At 48.7% G+C, this 20718-nt stretch overlaps 1 protein-coding gene across 2 annotated transcripts in view; it reads left to right on the top strand.

The window, feature by feature from the left end:
- The first annotated feature begins 767 nt into the window (after positions 1 to 767).
- The window catches only part of FANCC (FA complementation group C), a 335897-nt gene continuing 315946 nt past the window's right edge, over positions 768 to 20718 (top strand). Inside the window, exon 1 of one of the 2 annotated variants that reach the window (XM_068237424.1) lies at positions 768 to 845. The gene's annotated coding sequence lies outside the window, so the exon portion shown is untranslated. The remainder of the gene's footprint in view (positions 846 to 20718) is intronic. The other variant, XM_068237405.1, reaches the window with a different exon arrangement.

Below are 20718 nucleotides of genomic sequence, written 5' to 3'. Positions count from 1 at the left end.
TTAGGAAGGATTTCTTTGCCTACAATGGATTACAGAACACCCAGAAGCCTCCAGATTACAGCTTACCTGCTGTTATTCCTGCATAAAACTGCTCTGGGGTCTTCATTCTCCAGGTCCACATCCCTGCTTATTTTGTAGCTGTAGCCTTTGAAAGATCTCCTCACTTCTCACTCATGTTGCTTACAATGTTTGCCAGAGCAGCAGACTAATGATGCATTTCTTTAGGCTACTGACATGTCTCTTGCTGTAATGAATCATACAAGTGTCAGCAGCGGCCCCACTTAGCTTGCCCTTTATTCACTAAAAACAATCTGCAAAAAAAGAAAACAAATATAGCTGTTATTTAGATAGACTGCTATAATGGATAGCTAAGTACTTTTGAAAACCTGTGTTAAAGGGCAGAGTAACTACATGAAATAGAAACTCTGAATATCAATCTTCAGCTTTGTGTGCAGTTTATAAACACATAGCTGTGTTTATCAGTATAATTATTTGCTTAGTTTCATCATATACAGTCTTTCCTCTGACAGATGTGCTGAAACTCATTGTGTTCAGGGAGGCAGGGCCGAGCCTGGGCGGGTGCTGCGGGTGCAAGGCACCCAGGCGCCTGCCTCTGAGAGGCGCCGCCCGGCCCCGCTCTCCCCCTGTGGCCGCCGCCGCCGCTTCAAGCTCCCTCCCTCTAGCCGCCGCGTCAGACCTCGATCAGGCGGGCGGGCGCTAGGACCTAGCACGCCGCACTGATATGCGGAAGTGACATCACTTCCGCATATAGAGCGGGTGCGTCCGGCGCCCTTTTCCTGGTCGGGTCGCCCGCTGATTGAGGTCTGACTAAGGGCTGCTGAAAGGTGAGGGGGGAGCGGAGGAGGGAGCGGCGGCGGCGGCGGGGCGCGCTCATGTCACTCACTAGCTATCCTGGGCACAGATACCACCTGGCTACCTATCCTGGGCGCACATACCCCCTGGCTACCTATCCTGGGCACAGATACCACCTGGCTACCTATCCTGGGCACAGATACCCCCTGGCTACCTATCCTGGGCGCACATACCCCCTGGCTACCTATCCTGGGCGCACATACCCCCTGGCTACCTATCCTGGGCGCACATACCCCCAGGCTACCTATCCTGGGCACAGATACCACCTGGCTACCTATCCTGGGCGCACATACCCCCTGGCTACCTATCCTGGGCACAGATACCACCTGGCTACCTATCCTGGGCACAGATACCACCTGGCTACCTATCCTGGGCACAGATACCACCTGGCTACCTATCCTAGGCACACATACCCCCTGGCTACCTATCCTGGGCGCAGATACCACCTGGCTACCTATCCTGGGCGCAGATACCACCTGGCTACCTATCCTGGGCGCACATACCCCCTGGCTACCTATCCTGGGCGCACATACCCCCTGGCTACCTATCCTGGGCGCACATACCCCCTGGCTACCTATCCTGGGCGCAGATACCACCTGGCTACCTATCCTGGGCGCAGATACCACCTGGCTACCTATCCTGGGCGCACATACCCCCTGGCTACCTATCCTGGGCGCACATACCCCCTGGCTACCTATCCTGGGCGCACATACCCCCTGGCTACCTATCCTGGGCGCACATACCCCCTGGCTACCTATCCTGGGCGCACATACCCCCTGGCTACCTATCCTGGGCACACATACCCCCAGGCTACCTATCCTGGGCACAGATACCACCTGGCTACCTATCCTGGGCGCACATACCCCCTGGCTACCTATCCTGGGCGCACATACCCCCTGGCTACCTATCCTGGGCGCACATACCCCCTGGCTACCTATCCTGGGCGCACATACCCCCTGGCTACCTATCCTGGGCGCACATACCCCCTGGCTACCTATCCTGGGCGCACATACCCCCTGGCTACCTATCCTGGGCGCACATACCCCCTGGCTACCTATCCTGGGCGCACATACCCCCTGGCTACCTATCCTGGGCGCACATACCCCCTGGCTACCTATCCTGGGCGCACATACCCCCTGGCTACCTATCCTGGGCGCACATACCCCCTGGCTACCTATCCTGGGCGCACATACCCCCTGGCTACCTATCCTGGGCGCACATACCCCCTGGCTACCTATCCTGGGCGCACATACCCCCTGGCTACCTATCCTGGGCGCACATACCCCCTGGCTACCTATCCTGGGCGCACATACCCCCTGGCTACCTATCCTGGGCGCGTATACCCCCTGGCTACCTATCCTGGGCGCGTATACCCCCGGCTACCTATCCTGGGCGCATATACCGCCGGCTACCTATCCTGGGCGCATATACCCCCTGGCTACCTATCCTGGGGACATATATCCCTGGCTATATATTCTGGGGACACTGTCTGTTTGTCATTATGTGCATTTACTGGTGAAAATCTCTCTTATGTGCATTTGCTGGTGAAAAGCTGTCTTCTTATGTGCATTTGCTGGTGAAAAGCTGTCTTCTTATGTGCATTTGCTGGTGAAAAGCTGTCTTATTATGTGCATTTGCTGGTGAAAAGCGGTCTCTTGTTATGTGCATTTGCTGGTGAAAAGCGGTCTCTTGTTATGTGCATTTGCTGGTGAAAAGCGGTCTCTTGTTATGTGCATTTGCTGGTGAAAAGCGGTCTCTTATGTGCATTTACATGGGGAAAAGCTGTCTCTTGTTATGTGCATTTACATGGGGAAAAGCTGTCTCTTATGTGCATTTAGTGGGGAAATTTTGTCAGTAAAAATAATCTTTTGTCAGTAAATTTTTAGGTATTTGTCAGTAAAAAAATAACGTGAAAGGTTGGCAACACTGGCAGGCTGCGCGGCGCAACGGGAAAGATACAGGCAGCCCACCTCACGCTTGGGCTTGGCGGGGGGAGGAGCCTACGACAGCGAGAGTAGGGTGGCCGCAGGCAGCCATAAATACGCAGTGTGTGACTGCGTCGCACTCGCAGAGCCTCTCAGCCAGAGACTAGCAGACTCGCAGGAAGCCAAAGCCAGCCAGGAGCAAGCCCATGGAAGAGGGGTAGGAATGGGGTATCACATGCATGCGGAAAGAGGTGGAAGGTGTGGGTGTGATTAGGCAGGACACTGGTGTGGTTATGTGGTTGGGCGCGGTAAATTTAACCACTCCCATAGGCGCCAGAGAAAATCTTGCACCCAGGTGCCAGGCACCCCAGGCTCGCCCCTGCAGGGAGGTGTCCATCTTCTTTCTCATAAACCCCGGCTACCCCAGTGTTTTTTACAACTCAGTTTTTCTTTCTCTTCTATAGCATGACAAGACATGTACAGATAAATCCCAGATTTTATCAGAAGTGTAATACAAATGTAAATATAAACAATACAAATATATTGTCATCTGGATCATATTTCCCTTCAGACATGAAGCAGTGGATGTGCAAAGAAGGTTGAATATGACCAGACCTCCCTCCCTTCCACCCTTTCACAGCTTGCTGTCCCATGACACTAATGCATCAGAGTTATCTGCAGGGTCAGCGTTACCATATGAGCAACCTGGGCAATTGCCCAGGGCCCTGAGCCAGCTGCCAGGGCCCCGCTAGGTCACCCCCCACCTTCCCTTAGGCGTGGTCTCTTGTCAGTCTGAGGAACTGTGCTTACCATCTTAATCGTTTGTTTGCTGGCTGCATCTTCTCTGTTACCCGCCGTATCACCTAAGAGGGGCGCCCTTGCCAGGATGATGACGGGAGTGGACGAAGTAATTGACCAATGTAGGAGCACGCCACCGGGACGGGTGAGTGGCCGCTCTGCAAAGGACTCTGCAAGGGCCTGAGGATAACAGTTAAGTAGGGGGAGGGTGACATGGGGGAGCCTGCCAGCTGCCTCAGGCCCTAAGGAAGAATTGGGCAGCAACTAGGGTGGCTTTAGAGAAGGGGTGTCTTTAAGGGGGCTCAAGGGTTAATTTTTCCTTAGGGCCCCATTGTTCCTAGAGCTGGGCCTGTTCCTCTGAGTAGTATAATTAATTTCTGACTAAGACCTGGTCCTCTTTTCTTCAGTTTGGCATAAGTCTTGCTTGCTATGCCCCTGCTAAATGTCTGTCTTGTTTCTTGTCATGTAACTTGATATAAGAAGTGGGACAATATGGCAGGGACATAATTTTGGCACCATATACAGTTGTGCTCATAAGTTTACATACCACGGCAGAATTTATGATTTCTTAACCATTTTTCATAGAATATTAATGGCAACACAAAAACTTTTCTTCCACTTGTGGATAGTGGTTGGCTGAAGCCATTTATCATCAAACAACTGTGTTAACTCTTTTTAAATCATAATCACTACACAAACTATCTAAATGACCCTGATCAAAACTTTACATACCCCAGTTCTTAATACCATGTATTGCCCCCTTTAAAGTAAACCTCAGTGGTGCTCAGCAGAGCTCGAATATTCGAGTAGCTCGAATATTCGAGCTCTTTTCCAGCTATTCGAGCTCAGTATTCGAGCTCCGAATAGCTGTAGCTATTCGAATGGGCTATTCGAGTACACTCGAATAGCCCATTCACTATTCGAGCTATTCGAGCAAAACGGTGCTATTCGAGCTCGGTACCGAGCTCGAATAGCGTCATAGCCCAGATTGATGTCCTTAGAGCCAATCAGAGGGCTCCCAGGCCCTCTGACGGCAGCCAATCACAGAGGGGGACCCTGGCCAGCCCCTACCCTATAAATAGCGGCCGCCATGTTAGGTTTCTCCGTGCTTGCCTGAGACTTGTACAGAGAGAGAGTTGCTCCTTTGTGCTTTGGCTTAGCAAGAGCTCTATTGTGGTCATTTACCTAGCGTTTTTGCTCACATACACCTCCTATACACATCTATATTGTTGTTAGTTAGTTAGACATTGTATTTTAGTTAGTAGCTTTTGTGTTACATAGAGACAGGCCAGCTGCTGCAGGCTTACAGCTTTAGGCCTCAGGGCCTTGCCTGTGTGGGCAGCTGTCCTCCTGTCCTCTGTTTATTTCTCTCTATTCTATACCAGTATTTCTGCTGTCCTTTACTACTGATTGTATTAGTATTGTAGTTATATACTGTAACTGTACTAGGACACTCACTGTCACTGTTCATAGGCTTCTAGCTGCTCCTGCGTGTGTGCACTCACTTTCTGTGTACACACTACACACACTCTATTTCCTTCTGATAACTGATTGATTATTGTAATTGATTATTGTAATTAGTTAGTTGTACTTACTGTTACTACTTACTGTACTAGGAGTCTAGGACACTCAGTCACTGTTCATAGGCTACTAGCTCCTGCGTGTGTGCACTCACTGTCTGTGTACACACTACACACACTCTATTTCCTTCTGATAACTGATTGATTATTGTAATTAGTTAGTTGTACTTACTGTTACTACTTACTGTACTAGGAGTCTAGGACACTCAGTCACTGTTCATAGGCTACTAGCTCCTGCGTGTGTGCACTCACTGTCTGTGTACACACACTACACACACTCTATTTCCTTCTGATAACTGATTGATTATTGTAATTAGTTAGTTGTTTGTACTTACTGTTACTACTTACTCTTACTGTACTAGAGTCTAGGACAATCAGTCACTGTTCATAGGCTACTAGCTCCTGCGTGTGTGCACTCACTGTCTGTGTACACACACTACACACACTCTATTTCCTTCTGATAACTGATTGATTATTGTAATTAGTTAGTTGTTTGTACTTACTGTTACTACTTACTCTTACTGTACTAGGAGTCTAGGACACTCAGTCACTGTTCATAGGCTACTAGCTCCTGAGTGTGTGCACTCACTGTCTGTGTACACACACTACACACACTCTATTTCCTTCTGATAACTGATTGCTTATTGTAATTAGTTAGTTGTACTTACTGTTACTACTTACTCTTACTGTACTAGGAGTCTAGGACACTCAGTCACTGTTCATAGGCTACTAGCTCCTGCGTGTGTGCACTCACTGTCTGTGTACACACACTACACACACTCTATTTCCTTCTGATAACTGATTACTTATTGTAATTAGTTAGTTGTACTTACTGTTACTACTTACTCTTACTGTACTAGGAGTCTAGGACACTCAGTCACTGTTCATAGGCTACTAGCTCCTGCGTGTGTGCACTCACTGTCTGTGTACACACACTACACACACTCTATTTCCTTCTGATAACTGATTGCTTATTGTAATTAGTTAGTTGTACTTACTGTTACTACTTACTCTTACTGTACTAGGAGTCTAGGACACTCAGTCACTGTTCATAGGCTACTAGCTCCTGCGTGTGTGCACTCACTGTCTGTGTACACACACTACACACACTCTATTTCCTTCTGATAACTGATTGCTTATTGTAATTAGTTAGTTGTACTTACTGTTACTACTTACTCTTACTGTACTAGGAGTCTAGGACACTCAGTCACTGTTCATAGGCTACTAGCTCCTGCGTGTGTGCACTCACTGTCTGTGTACACACACTACACACAGTCACACACTCTATTTCCTTCTGATAACTGATTGATTATTGTAATTAGTTAGTTGTACTTACTGTTACTACTTACTCTTACTGTACTAGGAGTCTAGGACACTCAGTCACTGTTCATAGGCTACTAGCTCCTGCGTGTGTGCACTCACTGTCTGTGTACACACACTACACACACTCTATTTCCTTCTGATTACTGATTGATTATTGTAATTAGTTAGTTGTACTTACTGACTGTTACTACTTACTTACTTACTGTACTAGGGACACTCACTCAGTCACTGTTCATAGGCTAGCTCCTGCGCGTGCGCACTGTCTGTAGTGTACACACACTAAATTTACTTGTGATTACTACTGATTATTGTAACTGCTAGTTGTACTTCCTGACTGTTACTACTTACTTACTGTACTAGGGACACTCACTCAGTCACCTCACCCACCAACCCACTCCATTAAAGTACCCCACTTTTCACCCGCCCTTTTAAAAACCTTTTGTCTATACGCCCAAAACATCGAAGATGTCTGGAAGTGGCAGCCAGCGCGGTTTGGGCAAGGGGAAGGGCAGCAAGGGAATCAGGAGGAGAGGGAGCAGCATTGTGGCAGGCCGCGGCCGCGCCACCATGCACAGTTCCGCAGCAGCAGCAGCAGCGTCAGTGGCTAACATTCCTCCCATAGCCACTGGCCGTGGACGCCTTGGGCGCCGCCCAGCAGGAGCATCTGCAACTCACGCTGCAGAGACACAGCAGCAGCAGCGTGTAGCACCTGCTCCGATTTTCCTCCAGCCGGGTCGGAAACGTCCCATTGAGGAAAAGCATGCAGACACTGTGGTGCAACACATGACGGAGGATGAGCAGCCCGCCATCAGCTCTGCATCCGAGGCCTCCACCCTCACCACCACCACCCCTGTTCGCAGCAGCGGCCCAGCAGGGTCTGGGGAGGAGGCCAGTTCACCGTCACTCGCCGACCTGTCATTCAGCAGTCTTTTGACCCCAGGCATCATGAGTAAATTGTCTGCTGTTGTTGGCGATCTTGAGGAGGAGATGCTGATGGGCACTTTGGGGGATGAGGGATTGGACAGCAAGACTGTGGCGACAGTCAAGCAGCCCATCCATGCATCAGGAGAGGAGTTTGGGGGGTCGACATCCCAGCAGGACATGTTTCAGGAGGGGGAGGATGATGATGACCCGGTGACAGACAGAGACTGGGTGCCACCACCTCCAGGGGATGTCGTCCTCAGCAGCTCTGAGGAGGAGGAGGAGGATGCGCTTGTGGGCCTTGCAAGGAGGCGCATCATTGCAAGCATTGGCAGCAGTAGGCAGGTCCCACAGCCTGCTGGTGTCTCAGGCTCAGCAGCAGCAGCAGCAGCATCTGCCAGTACCACCACCAGCCGCACCCAAGCCCCCCCCTCAACCACCACAGGGAGACAGGCAGCAGCGCTTCCATGCCGTAGGGGGATGTTTCTGTCACCAATCTGGCGATATTTCACCATGCCCACTGTGTACAGCAAGTACGCCACTTGCAACCACTGTCAGCGGAAGTTGAGCAGAGGTGCAGACCCCTTAAAGTTCAGCACCAGCTCGCTCATCAACCACCTTGCTGCGAAACATTTCCACCAGCATGAGGAGTTCCAGAGGCTGAAGGCATCTGGTGCTGGCAGTGGCACCACACCCATCACTGCACAGCCTTCAGCAGCAGCAGCAGCAGCAACAGCAGCCACCCGCCCTCCTGCTCCTCCAGCAGCACCAGCAGGAGTGCGGAAACGCACTGCTCCTCCCCCCTCTGCAACTCCTGCCGCCGACACTGAGGCCTGTTCTGGCAGCCAGTCCTCAGTGGCCTCCTCCGCTGTGTCTGCTGATTCCCGTGCCAGCAAAAGGCCACGCCAGAGCCTTTTGAGCGAGTCCTTCCAGGGGGTGGTTAGGGCTCTGCCTCCCAGCAGCCGTCGCGTGCGGCAGCTGAACGGCTTGCTGGCACGGGCCATGTGCTCCCAACTCCTGCCGTACACGCTCGTGCAGGAGGGGAGCGACATTCGTGCGCTGCTTGCTTGCGCAGCCCCAGACTGGCAGCTCAACAGCAGACACTTTTTCTCCCGCAAGGCCATTCCTGCACTGCACCGCTTTGCGATGGCCAATGTGGAGCGAGGGCTGGAGCACGCGGTTGGTGAAAGGGTCCACGTCACCATGGACTCCTGGAGCAGCCGCTTCGGGACAGGCCGCTACCTGTCCTTCACTGTCCACTGGGTCAGCTTGGTGGAAGGGGGTGAGAATGGGAGAGCAGCAGCGGGCACAGCAGCAGCAGCAACACAGTGGGTGGTGCCACCCCGCAGGGTCAGGGGAACTGCAGCAGGTTCCTCCGATCCTCTGCCATCCTCCGGCACACCTGGCCAAACCCCCCGCCTCAGCAGCAGCGTGAAGGCCCGCCACTGCCAAGCGCTGCTGCACTTGGTCAGCCTTGGGAAGACCAAGCTGACGGCAACCCATGTGTTGGCCAAACTCCAGGAGCAGGAGAGGATTTGGCTGACCCCCAGAGGCCTCAGAGTCGGAGAGGTGGTGGCCGACAATGGGGCCAATCTGGTTGCCGCAATAGACAGGGGAAACCTGACCCACATCCCCTGTCTTGCCCACGTGCTGAACCTGGTGGTGCAGAAGTTCTTGCGCACCTACCAGGGGATGGGCGAACTGCTGGAAACGGCAAGGAACGTTGTGCGTCACTTCCGGCGCTCGGCTGCAGCCTGTGCGAGCCTGGAAGACGTGCAAAAGGAGCTGGATCTGCCACGCCATCGGCTGATCCTTGACGTTCCGACTCGCTGGAACTCCACCCTGGCGATGTTGGAGCGTCTGGTTGAACAGAAGCGCGCTGTCAAACAGTACCTTGCCCTGGCCACTGTTTCCGCCGCTCAGAGAAGGGACAAGACCAGCAACATCCCGTCCATCGTCCCCGATGATGACTGGAGGCACATGCAGCAGGTGTGCTTAGTGCTGGCTCCCTTTCTGCAGGCCACTAACATGGTGAGCAGGGACCATGCTATGGTCTGCGAGTGGGTGCCCCTGGTTTGTCTGCTGAACAGGGCCCTCGATGCTTTGCTGGAACAGGGACCGCTCCCTGTTCCAGCAAAGCAAGACCGCTCCCTGTTCCAGCCTTGGACCAGCAGGAGCGGCAAGCAGCTGCACAGTCCACCTCTGAGGGGGAGGAGGAGGAGGACTTGGTGGAGGTCCCTGACCTTGCTGCTGATGAGGGGGAGCAGCACAGTGCAGCTGAGTTGGTGCGGGGGTGGAGAGAGGATGAGGCTGACGAGGCAGAGGAGGAGGATGAGGACAGCAGCACTGCCGTCGATGTGCCAGCAGACGTGGCCCGCCTCTTCCCAATGGCAGCGCACATGCTGACGTGCCTGCGCAGAGACCCCAGGGTGATCCAGATGAAGCAGAGGGAGGACATCTGGATCAGCATGATGTTGGACCCACGCCTCAAGGGGAAGTTGAGCCAGTTCCTGCCGCCTGCAGGAGGAGACCCAGCGCAACAAATAAGGAGCTTGCAGCAGGCCCTTGTTGAGCGCTTGGAGGAAGCCTTCCCCCAGCCTTCCACCCCCACTGTCCAGCAGCCAGCACAGAGGCAGCAGCAGGTGCCTGCATCCAGCAGCAAGCGCCCCACAGACCTGCTGTCTCTCAGCCACGAGCTCTACAGGACTGTAGAGGCTCCGGCAGCAGTGACTAGAGAGGAGGTGCATGCAGCAGCATCCTCCACCGGTCACAGCCAGCGCCTGACCCGCATGGTGGCTGACTACATGGGGTCCTACAGCGGGCTTGACAGCGATGCCCCTGTTGATCCCATGGAGTATTGGGTCAAGCGCCTGGAGATCTGGAGCGAGCTGGCGCAGTACGCCCTGGAAGTGCTGTCCTGCCCCCCTTCCAGCGTGCTGTCCGAGCGCTGCTTCAGTGCAGCTGGTGGTGTGGTCACCGAGAAACGCTCACGTCTGTCTCACAAGTCTGTGGACAGACTGACGTTTCTCAAGATGAACCAGGCGTGGGTGGAAGGCGAGTTCCTGGCCCCTGTTGTCGGCGAGAGGGGGACATGAAGTGGCTAAGAACCATTGTTAATGTGCCTTACCACCCTTTACCACCTCCTGGCTCCTGCTCACTAAGCCAGCCTGGTTCACTTTGACTATTACGTCGCCTGCAGCCACACATTTTACACCTACAGTGGGCTGCTGTGTACTGCCCTTCTGCTGTCTGTCTGTGTTTCCCACTGCCAGGGTACACAGATTTACCTTCTGCTGCCACTCTGCCACCAGCTATTACGTCAAAGAATAGCTATATATCTGTGTAATTTGTTTTACAAACAAAACCAAAAAACCATTAAAAAAAAAAAAAAGGTTTAATTTTTCTGAGGTGCCCGGGTTGAAAACTGTGTTGTCCCAGTTGTGTATTGGACACGATGTGGGCTGCACGACCGCTGTCTGGGACCTCCTGTTGTGTTCATTTACGGCCTGGTATCACCGCTAGGTACCAGGGCTATTATGTCACGCTGCCTACCTGCTGCCACGCTCACACTACTCCTCCATTCCTCCTGCTGATGCTGCTGTCTGTCTGTGTTTCCCACTGCCAGGGTACACAGAATTAGCTTCTGCTGCCACTCTGCCACCAGCTATTACGTCAAACAATAGCTGCTCACATTACTCCTCCATTCCTCCTGCTGCTGCTGCTGTCTGTCTGTGTTTCCCACTGCCAGGGTACACAGATTTACCTTCTGCTGCCACTCTGCCACCAGCTATTACGTCAAACAATAGCTGCACACATAATTACTCCTCCATTCCTCCTGCTGCTGCTGCTGTCTGTCTGTGTTTCCCACTGCCAGGGTACACAGATTTACCTTCTGCTGCCACTCTGCCACCAGCTATTACGTCAAAAAATAGCTATATCTGTGTAATTTGTTGTAAAAACAAAACAAAAAAAAACAAACAAAAAAAAAGGTTTAATTTTTCTGAGGTGCCCGGGTTGAAAACTGTGTTGTCCCAGTTGTGTATTGGACACAATGTGGGCTGCACGACCGCTGTCTGGGACCTCCTGCCTGCTGTGTTTATTTACAGCCCTGGTATCACCGCTAGGTACCAGGGCTATTATGTCACGCTGCCTGCCTCATTGACTGCCTGCTGCCACACACTCATCCTCCTCCTCCTGCTGCTGAATTTACCTCCTGCTGTCTGTGTGTTTCCACTGCCAGGGAGCACATACAATGGCGCTTCCAACATGCGTGCGCCACCAGCTATTTGTTACGCTCAAAAATAGCTGCATTTCTTTAAAAAAAAAAAAATTTGAAAAGAGAAATAAGTGAAGAAGACGACGATATAGAAGAAGATGAAGAAGATGATGAAGAAGAAGATGATGAAGAAGAAGAAGAAGAAGATGAAGAAGATGAAGATGAAGAAGATGAAGAAGAAGAAGATGAAGATGAAGAAGAAGATGAAGATGAAGAAGAAGATGAAGAAGATGAAGATGAAGAAGATGAAGAAGATGAAGAAGAAGAAGAAGAAGATGAAGAAGATGAAGAAGATGAAGAAGATGAAGAAGAAGATGAAGAAGATGAAGAAGAAGATGAAGAAGATGAAGAAGATGAAGAAGAAGATGAAGAAGATGAAGAAGATGAAGAAGATGAAGATGAAGAAGATGAAGATGAAGAAGATGAAGAAGAAGATGAAGAAGAAGATGAAGAAGAAGATGAAGAAGATGAAGAAGATGAAGAAAAAGAAGATGAAGAAGAAGAAGATGATGATGAAGAAGATGAAGAAGAAGAAGGAGACAATATAAAAGAAGAAGAAGATATAGAAGAAGAAGATATAGAAGAAGAAGAAGAAGAAGAAGATATAGAAGATAAAGAAGAAGAAGAAGAAGTATATACAGTACTGAACAAATTTCTGGACACAACTTCTCTTTTCAACTTTTTTTTTTTAAAGGAACATCCCCACATAATCACTTGCTGTTGTTACTTGGAAAAAAAGAGGTTTCTTGCATCATTCACCCTCAAAACAAGTGTTGGAAGCTATTTAAGGCCATTTCGAATAGTCAGCTCGAATAATGAGCTCGAATACCGACTCGAATAGTGAGCTCGAATTCCGAGGTCGAATCGAATAGTAAAAATTATTCGACTCGAATATTCGACTGACCTCGAATAATTTACTATTCGAATTCGACCTAACTCGAATTTTGAAAAGGGGTATTTGAACACCACTGGTAAACCTCAGGACTAAAAATCTACTCTTGCAGCACTGAAAAGGCTTGGTGTTTCTTTAAAGTGAATGGGAACCGCATTTAAAAAAAAATGAAGCAAATACTTACCTAAGGAGAGGGAAGGCTCTGGGTCGTATAGAGCCTTCAGTCTCCTCTCTCGGTGCTCTCTATCCTGTGCTGGCTCCCCAATCCTGCCCCCCCTGTTTCAATCCCCCGCCGAAAGGGTATTTGGAAGTCTTTGGGAGCCGTGTCCTCCCGAAGACATGCGGCTCCATACTGCACACACGTGAGAGTGCAAGAGAGCGTGCTTGGGCAGGCGCAGTACAGGGCCGCCCTTCTTCAGGAGCACTCGGGCTCCCTGAAGACTTCTGAAGCCTCCTTCGGCCGGATAAAGCAGTATTTGACTAATTTAGTCAAATACTGCTACCGGGCGAGCCAGCACTAGATCGAGGGGACCAGGAGAGGAGCCGGAGGGCTCTATAGGACCCAGAGCCTTCCCTCTCCTTGGGTAAGTATCTGTCTCATTTTTTTAAATGCGGTTCCCATTCACTTTAACAGTTTCACAGCATCCGAAATTTGTTTTTCTTACCCAAGCCTCATTTTTAGCTGCAAAGAAGAAATCTGCCCGGTCAGTTTTCCCCTGAAGCTGTGCAAAACGTGATTGGATTTCTGATGTTGTTGTTCTCCTTCTCTTGTTTTTAGCAACACATTTGTTTTTTTTTATTTTGAATTTGAGATTTGAAGCCTAACGTGCTCAGCTGGGAGGGGTGATCAGGACACAGGACAGTTGGAACTGTGTCTCATGCTCCCTGTCACCTCCTTTCAACCAAAAAGATGGCTACCCCCATGAAATTACAAACATTTGCCTGTTCTTTTAAAACAGGATGGGTAAGAGATTATATTACCTATCTATTTTAATGAACATAACTAATGTAACTTAATGACAGTATGTTTGAAGTTCCCCTTTAACATCAATGACAGCTTGAAGTCTTTTGTGGCAGTTGTGGATCAGGCTCTTTATCCTCATATACGAAAAGCTGCCCATTTTCCTGGCAAAAAGCCTCAATTTCCCATAAATTCTTGGGTTGTCTTGCATGAACTGCATGTGAGATGTCTCCCCAGAGTGGCTCAATGATATTGAGGTCAGGAGACTGAGATGGCCACTCCAGAGCCTTCACTTTATTTCGATTCTCAGCTGTTCAGTATGCCAGCACCTATTCAGTAAGGAGACCTTGGGCGTGACTCCCTAACACTGCTACTGCCTACTGAGTGTGCCTTAGTGGCTTTAAGTCCATCTGGAGAAAAGCGCAATATAAATGTTCTGTGTCTTGCCTTATCCAAAAAGTTCAATTTTAGTCTCATCACCAGAAGGTTTGAGACCTGCCTCTGTGGTGTTTAGAGTATTGTGAGTCGGATGCTTTGTGACATTTGCATAGCAATGGCTTTCTTATGGCAACTCAACCATGCAGCCCATAATTTTTAAAGTGCCTCCTTATTGTGCATCTTGAAACCGCCACACCACATTTTTTCAGGGAGTCCTGTATTTCACCTAGTTATTTGTGTGTTTTTCCCTGCATTCCAAAGTATTTTTCTGGCAGTTGTGGGTGAAATTCTTAATTGATCTACCTGACTGTGGTTTGGTTTCAACAGAACCACTATTTTCCACTTTTTAATTACAGTTTGAACACTGCTGATTGGCATTCTCCATTCCTTGGATATTTTCTTATATCCCTTTCCTATGTTATGGTGTTCAACTACCTTTTCCCGTAGATCCTTTGACATTTTTTTTTTTTTTTGCTTTCACCATGACTTAGAATCTAAAAATAATCAGTGCAGCACTGGGTGAAAGATAAAAAGGTCTGTCAGGAGTCCACAAACTCACCAACCTTTTATATACACCCATTAACCACTTCAGCTGGCAGATGTTTTCACCTTCAGGACAGAAGCAATTTTCCCCTGTCCGCTCCTCCCATCCATTCGACAATAACTTTATCACTACTCCTCACACGTAAATGATCTATATCTTGTTTGTTTCACCATAAATTAAGGTTTTTGTGAGCAATACTTGTTTTCAGTCCAGTTTGCCTTTAGCTGCGCCTATCTGGAAAAATATACTCGTCCAGATAGGCTTAAGTGGTTAACCACTTGATGACCCAGCCTTTACCCCCCCTTAAGGACCAGCGCTGTTTTTTGTGATCTGTGCTTGGAGGGCTCTGCAGCCCCCAGCACAGATCAGGGTGCATGCAGAGCAATCAGATCACCCCCCTTTCCCCCCCCCCTATGGGGATGATGTGCAGGGGGGGTCTGATCGCTCCTGCCTGCCTGAGGTTTGCGGGGGGGGGGCACCTCAAAGCCCCCCTCCGCAGCGAAATTTCCCCCCTCCCTCTCCTACCTGTCCCCCCTGGTGATCGGGGCTGCACAGGACGCTATCCATCCTGTGCAGCCTGTGACAGGATGTCCTCTGTCACATGGCGGCGATCCCCGTCCGCTGATTGGCCGGGGATCGGCGATCTGCCTTACGGCGCTGCTGCGCAGCAGCGCCGTTCAATGTAAACAAAGGAGACAAATGTCTCCTGCGTTTACATTTAGTCTGCGAGCCGCGATCAGCGGCTCGCAGGCTATTCACGGAGACCCGCTCCTTGATCTAACAGAAAACGGCCGCTCGTGCGAGCGGCCTTTCCTGATTAATTAGGGAGGCACTTGGCGACGCAGATGTGCGTCGCTGGTCCTCCAGCTACCACTTTGCCGCCGCACGGTATGAGTGTACGGTCGGTAAGTGGTTAATTACAAGCAAATAGATCACAGGTGAAGATGGTTACCTTTAATGGCCATTAAACCTGTTTGTGTCAAGTTGTGTAATGCCATCAGGGTATTTGGACTTCAGCCAACCACTATCCACAAGTGAAAGCTATTTATTTGTGTTATCATTCATATTATATGAAAAAAAGTTAAGAAATTATACATTCTGCCAAGATATGTAAACTTATGAGCACAACTGTATATGGAGGATATAATAATGGTTTGCTAATATGATGGAAATCATAGCCGCACTTATTATATGGTCAACATGACCATGGCAGCAGTTATATGGGGATATACTGAGGGGGGAAGACAACACATGTTATATTGGGAAATAATACCAGCACTTGTTATGGGGTGGTGGGTTTTTGGCATTTTTGTGCACCTAAACATCTATTCAAATCATGGGGGTGGAGGTCGGAAGGGTGGGGAATGATATTTGTAAACTAACTGGGAAAGAAAGGGAAGCGATGTTGGTTGGGTCTCTCTTCTATTGTGCCAACTCTAGATGACATCATGCCACTTATCTATCATTTACAAAATCAGCACAAGGTCCTCTAGTTGCCTAAACAATTATGCTAAATTGCACACACACCCTCCGTCCAGGCCCATAGAGCTAAACATCATAGATGTACAAGAATGCTTAAAAGCATAAATGACTTACACACATGTATTAGATTATCTGGTTTTCCCCTCAAAGTGCATTAAAACATAAAATGACCCCCTACCTAAATACAGAAATCTGGCCATGGCAGCCTGGTTTCACTTCACTCCATAGTGGCAATGGTAAACAATAGTAATGTCATCTTCTGCCTACATAAAGTTGCCAGGTGGAAGATAGAAAGTTGCAGGTGAATCCAAAAGATGCCTTGCCAATCAATGAATGTCAATGGTGGGGAATCCACTAGAGTAATTGGGATTAAGGATCATCACAGGTCAGCATTTTGGGGGCATTTGGACTATAATGTAAAGGGTATGAGCACTGCAAAATCGCTTTTGAATCACTTTTCAAAAGCGATTTTGCAGAAATATGGGGGGAAATGGTTTTATGTTTAAACAAAGTTTAATATACTCACCCGGTGTCCCGATGTCCAGGTCTCACCTGTAGCCATGGCCCCTAGCAGAAGAGGTCACAGGCACTTCTCTGATTGGAGCTAGAAAAGCACCTATGACCTCTTCTGCTAGGTGGCAGGGCTATGGGAGGAAGACAGACATCGGGACACCCAGTAAGTAGAATACTGTTTATTTATAAAGAAAAAAAAGCATATTAAAAGTTCTGTACAGTTTACTGTACAGCACTTCAAAATACTGGCAATCATGGTTGCAAAGTGCCTGTGCAATTTCAAGGTGCTGCAGCGATTCCTAGAGGGTCCCTGCCCTGAGACTAGGGTTTAGATTCTGGGCCCTTATGTGATTGGCTTTAACAACCTTAATCTAAATAAAGGATTGATCAAGAAGCAGATAGTGGCTTTGTTGTGAGGAACCAACAATCTCTGTTTTGTTTTATCGTTGTTAAGTGTACCTGTTGACTTCATGTGAATTGGAGTTAAGGTCCATTTAAATTTTGCTCTGGATTATGTACAGGGGCGTAACTAGAAATCCCCGGGCCCCCTTGAAAAAATTTGGATGCCCCTCCTCTGGGGCCCGCTCAGGGTCGTTTTGGGGGGCAGGAGGGGTAGCAGCATGAGGGGAACGCATGGCCACACATTGGCGGGAAGGGGGGAGAGTCCCCGCGGTGGATGGAGGTATGTGTTCCTGCACGCTGCCTGCTGCCACTGATGATTGATGCAGGAAAGGAGCGCTGAGGGGAGGGCCCAAGGTGAGGGGGAGACTCCCCCCCTCCCTACCAATGCGTGGCCATGCATTCCCCTTATGCTGTGACCCCCCCCCCCCCCACGGGTGCAGGAGCTGCATCCCCTTTTGTTACGCCAGTGATTATCTAAATGTGCTCTGAAATCATTTGAACACATATCTAAATTGTTAAAAATATAGATGATACTGGAATCATACAGTAACTAGAGGAGATTATATTGTGTCAGTTTTTCTCAATCATAGTAATGAATAATGGTCATGTATGGTATTCACTGTGAGGCTGAGCTCAATTTACTGTGCTGTTTGCCAACTGGCAGATACTGACAAAATATTACCATTACACTTGGCATGTGTTTATCTGCTCTTCCTTTAGGTGCCAATCTCCTGAAAGCTAATCTAGGCCCAGGGAATGTTAATCTGCAGACAAAGCCATCTCTTTGCATAAACCTGCTCAGAAATAGGATAGGGAGGAAGGGTTAATTTCACTGGCTGCTTGACTTCCTAAGTAAGTGCATGCTTAATTAAGCGACCAGGTGGACCCAGACAAGGCTATAATTAACATGACCGCAAACTGTATGTGTATAACATACATTTACCATAGCCTTCAATCCTAAAAATATTTCAGGAGGTGACCATAGTTACCGTCCCTCTCTCTCCTGCTCCTCTTCTGACAGAAAATATGAACAGGACAATCCTACCATGAGCTACAGGCTAACAAGGCACTTTCAGGGCCCTTTCACACCGAGGCTGTGCGGTGCAGTATTATTACCGCACCACAATGCCGTGCAATGAAAGTCTATGGAGACTTTCATACTGAAATGTTACGACGTGATGCGACGGAAGTGACGTTTTCACCGCATCCCCGAAGCAGGTAGAGAACTACGTTACCGCGCGACTTCTGCGGCGAGTTGTGGTGATCTGCGCCAGCCCGGAAGTCATGTTAGTCTATGGCGACGCGTGGATTTGTAAAATATCACCAGCGAAACAATACGCTTCCGTGCACTTCCGCATACCTGAAGCAGGAAGTGACGGCAAGCATGCGTCACATGCACATCGCTTCCTGCTTTGCCGGTGGCCAGACAGGGAACACAGCGCAATAGCGAGGTGTTCCCTGAGGGCTGGTTTTTGACGATGTGGTGCGTTGAGCACACCGCATCGCTAACATTAGTTTATGGTGTGAAACCAGGCATAACAGCGGTGAGGTTTCCTTGTGATCTCTTATCAAAATGACTACACCTGACTTGATGTTTGAAGTGAACATAACTTTACACTGTTGCTTTTCAGAGCTTTTACCCTTTCATAATTCACCTTTTTTTTAATTTTTTTAATTTTTTTTTAAAGACCATGCTCTATGAATTGGGCATGTAGTTTACACTAGCCAAACATCTGATAACCAAACTATTTCTTTACTCTCATGGCTATAGACATGCATGCTTGTATCGATGGATGTAGCCATAGCTGTCATGACTACATTTGGTGCGTGGCAAAGTGGATAGCACTCTCACCTTTCTAAAATTCCAGGCTCAAAGTTTAGCCAGAATGCAATCTGCATAGAGTTTGTATGTTCTGCCCTTGTTGTGGTTTTATTTTCCTATATCCACTCTGGTTCTCCCAAGAACATGTTGAGAAGTTAATTTAGCCCCCACCCTTTCCCAAATTGACCTTAGACCATGGTAAGAAATCTGACTATGACTATGTTCAGGATTAGATTGTGTGCTCCTCTGACAAACAGTTACTAAAATGACTATGTTCTCTGCAAACTGCTGCACTATAGCAAAATGGTAGAACTATATAAGAACAGGGCTGTTTTTTGGCCAGTGCAGACAGGGCGACCACCCTGGGTGCAGACAGGCAAGTAGGGGAGCAGGCAGAAGGACATAACTGCTAGGGAGCTGGTGAAGCGTGGTGCAGCCAAATGGAAGAAGAAAGATTACCAGCGCTTCCTTGACTCCTCCTGGGCTGCCTGCGTCCGACGTCAAGTCATCATCCTGTCACCACCGCATGATGACACCTGATGTCCTATAGCGGTACTGCAGGCTGTCAGTGCGCAGTGCCCATGGAGGAGTCTGCTTTCCGGGCTCTCTTCGTCTGTGTGTTTTCCTGGTCCCTGCTTTCTGCTGGATGAGCACCTAGTCACTAGTAAGTAGGCAGATCTACTTGTGACCTGTGGCTGTGTGACTGTCCCTAAAGAGTAAGGGTTTGCAAGTCCACAGATGTGAGGGGGCGCAATTTTTACACCCTCGCCCTGGGTGCACTTAAGCCTAGAAACTGCCCTGTATAAGTACATAATAATAGTAATAATAATATGGCAACTTGGGGATATATGGACCTATGGGAGAGTCAGTTCTTGCTATTTCACAGACATCTGGGTAAATGGTATTGGATTTTGAAGACTGGCAGTATAATGGGGGGGTTTATTAGGAAGTATCACACTGGCTGCCAAATAGTAAGTGGGCATAGTGATCTCCAGTGTAAGTGCAGCATCAACTAAGTGTACCCGCTGACCACCAAAGCAATGAGGGATTTTATTACAGGCTATTTTGACTACCATTTCTGCCTCTTTAGAAGGAGTACAATAACCACAAGCACAAAGAGGTGATTTTATTAGGGAGACATAGGAATTGCAGGAATGTTAATGGACAGCATAAAGGCACAGTAATTGCCAATGCAAATGAATTACTTTTTAAATCAGAATCAGATTTATAGGCCAAGTAAATTCACACTTACTGGAATCTGACTTGGCAGTTGTTCAACATACACAACCAATATAAAAATCAAACAGACAGTATAACTTTGATTAACAGTATTGCTCCTATGTACCTTGAAGGAGAAAGAAATGATTTTTGATCAGCTGATGGATCTGTATGGTTCTGATTTGCTGAGATCACCTCCTACTTTGGCACAACTGTGACCTGTAAATCGGACCCGTACAGTGCTATGAATTTACTTAACTGCTGGCATGCTTTTCCATGGATTCTGCTACAAATGGGTGACACTAATGGTTAGCAGTGCATAAAACATTTATTTTCCAGAATATAAATAATAATTTTTACATTTGTACAGCACATTTCTCCTGTCAGACTCAAAGCACTTGAGAGCAGCAGTCACTAAGGGTGCGCCTAGACCCACCCCGCAGTGTTAGGGAATCTTGCCCAAGGCCTCCTTACTGAACAGGAGAGCAGGATCATGCACCAGGCAACCTAGGCCTGGGGCCTAGTGTGTGTCAAGGGGGCCACCTGCCACCATCTCTGACCTCTCTCTACTTCAGTATACCAAAAAGACCACATGGGGGGCCCACATCTACTACCTTGCCTAGGGCCCCCTTACATCTTAACCCATCTCTGCTGTATAGGTACTGGCTTACTGAATAGGAAGAGCTGAGATTTGAACCCTGGTCTCCTATAAAGCTCTGTGTTATACTGCTCCATATCCAGCAGTTACAG

The sequence above is a fragment of the Hyperolius riggenbachi genome, chromosome 1, assembly GCF_040937935.1.
Source record: "Hyperolius riggenbachi isolate aHypRig1 chromosome 1, aHypRig1.pri, whole genome shotgun sequence".
Taxonomy (NCBI): Eukaryota; Metazoa; Chordata; class Amphibia; order Anura; family Hyperoliidae; genus Hyperolius; species Hyperolius riggenbachi.
The sequence above is the reverse complement of the archived record's forward strand: the minus strand, read 5'-3'. Positions and strand labels throughout refer to the sequence as shown.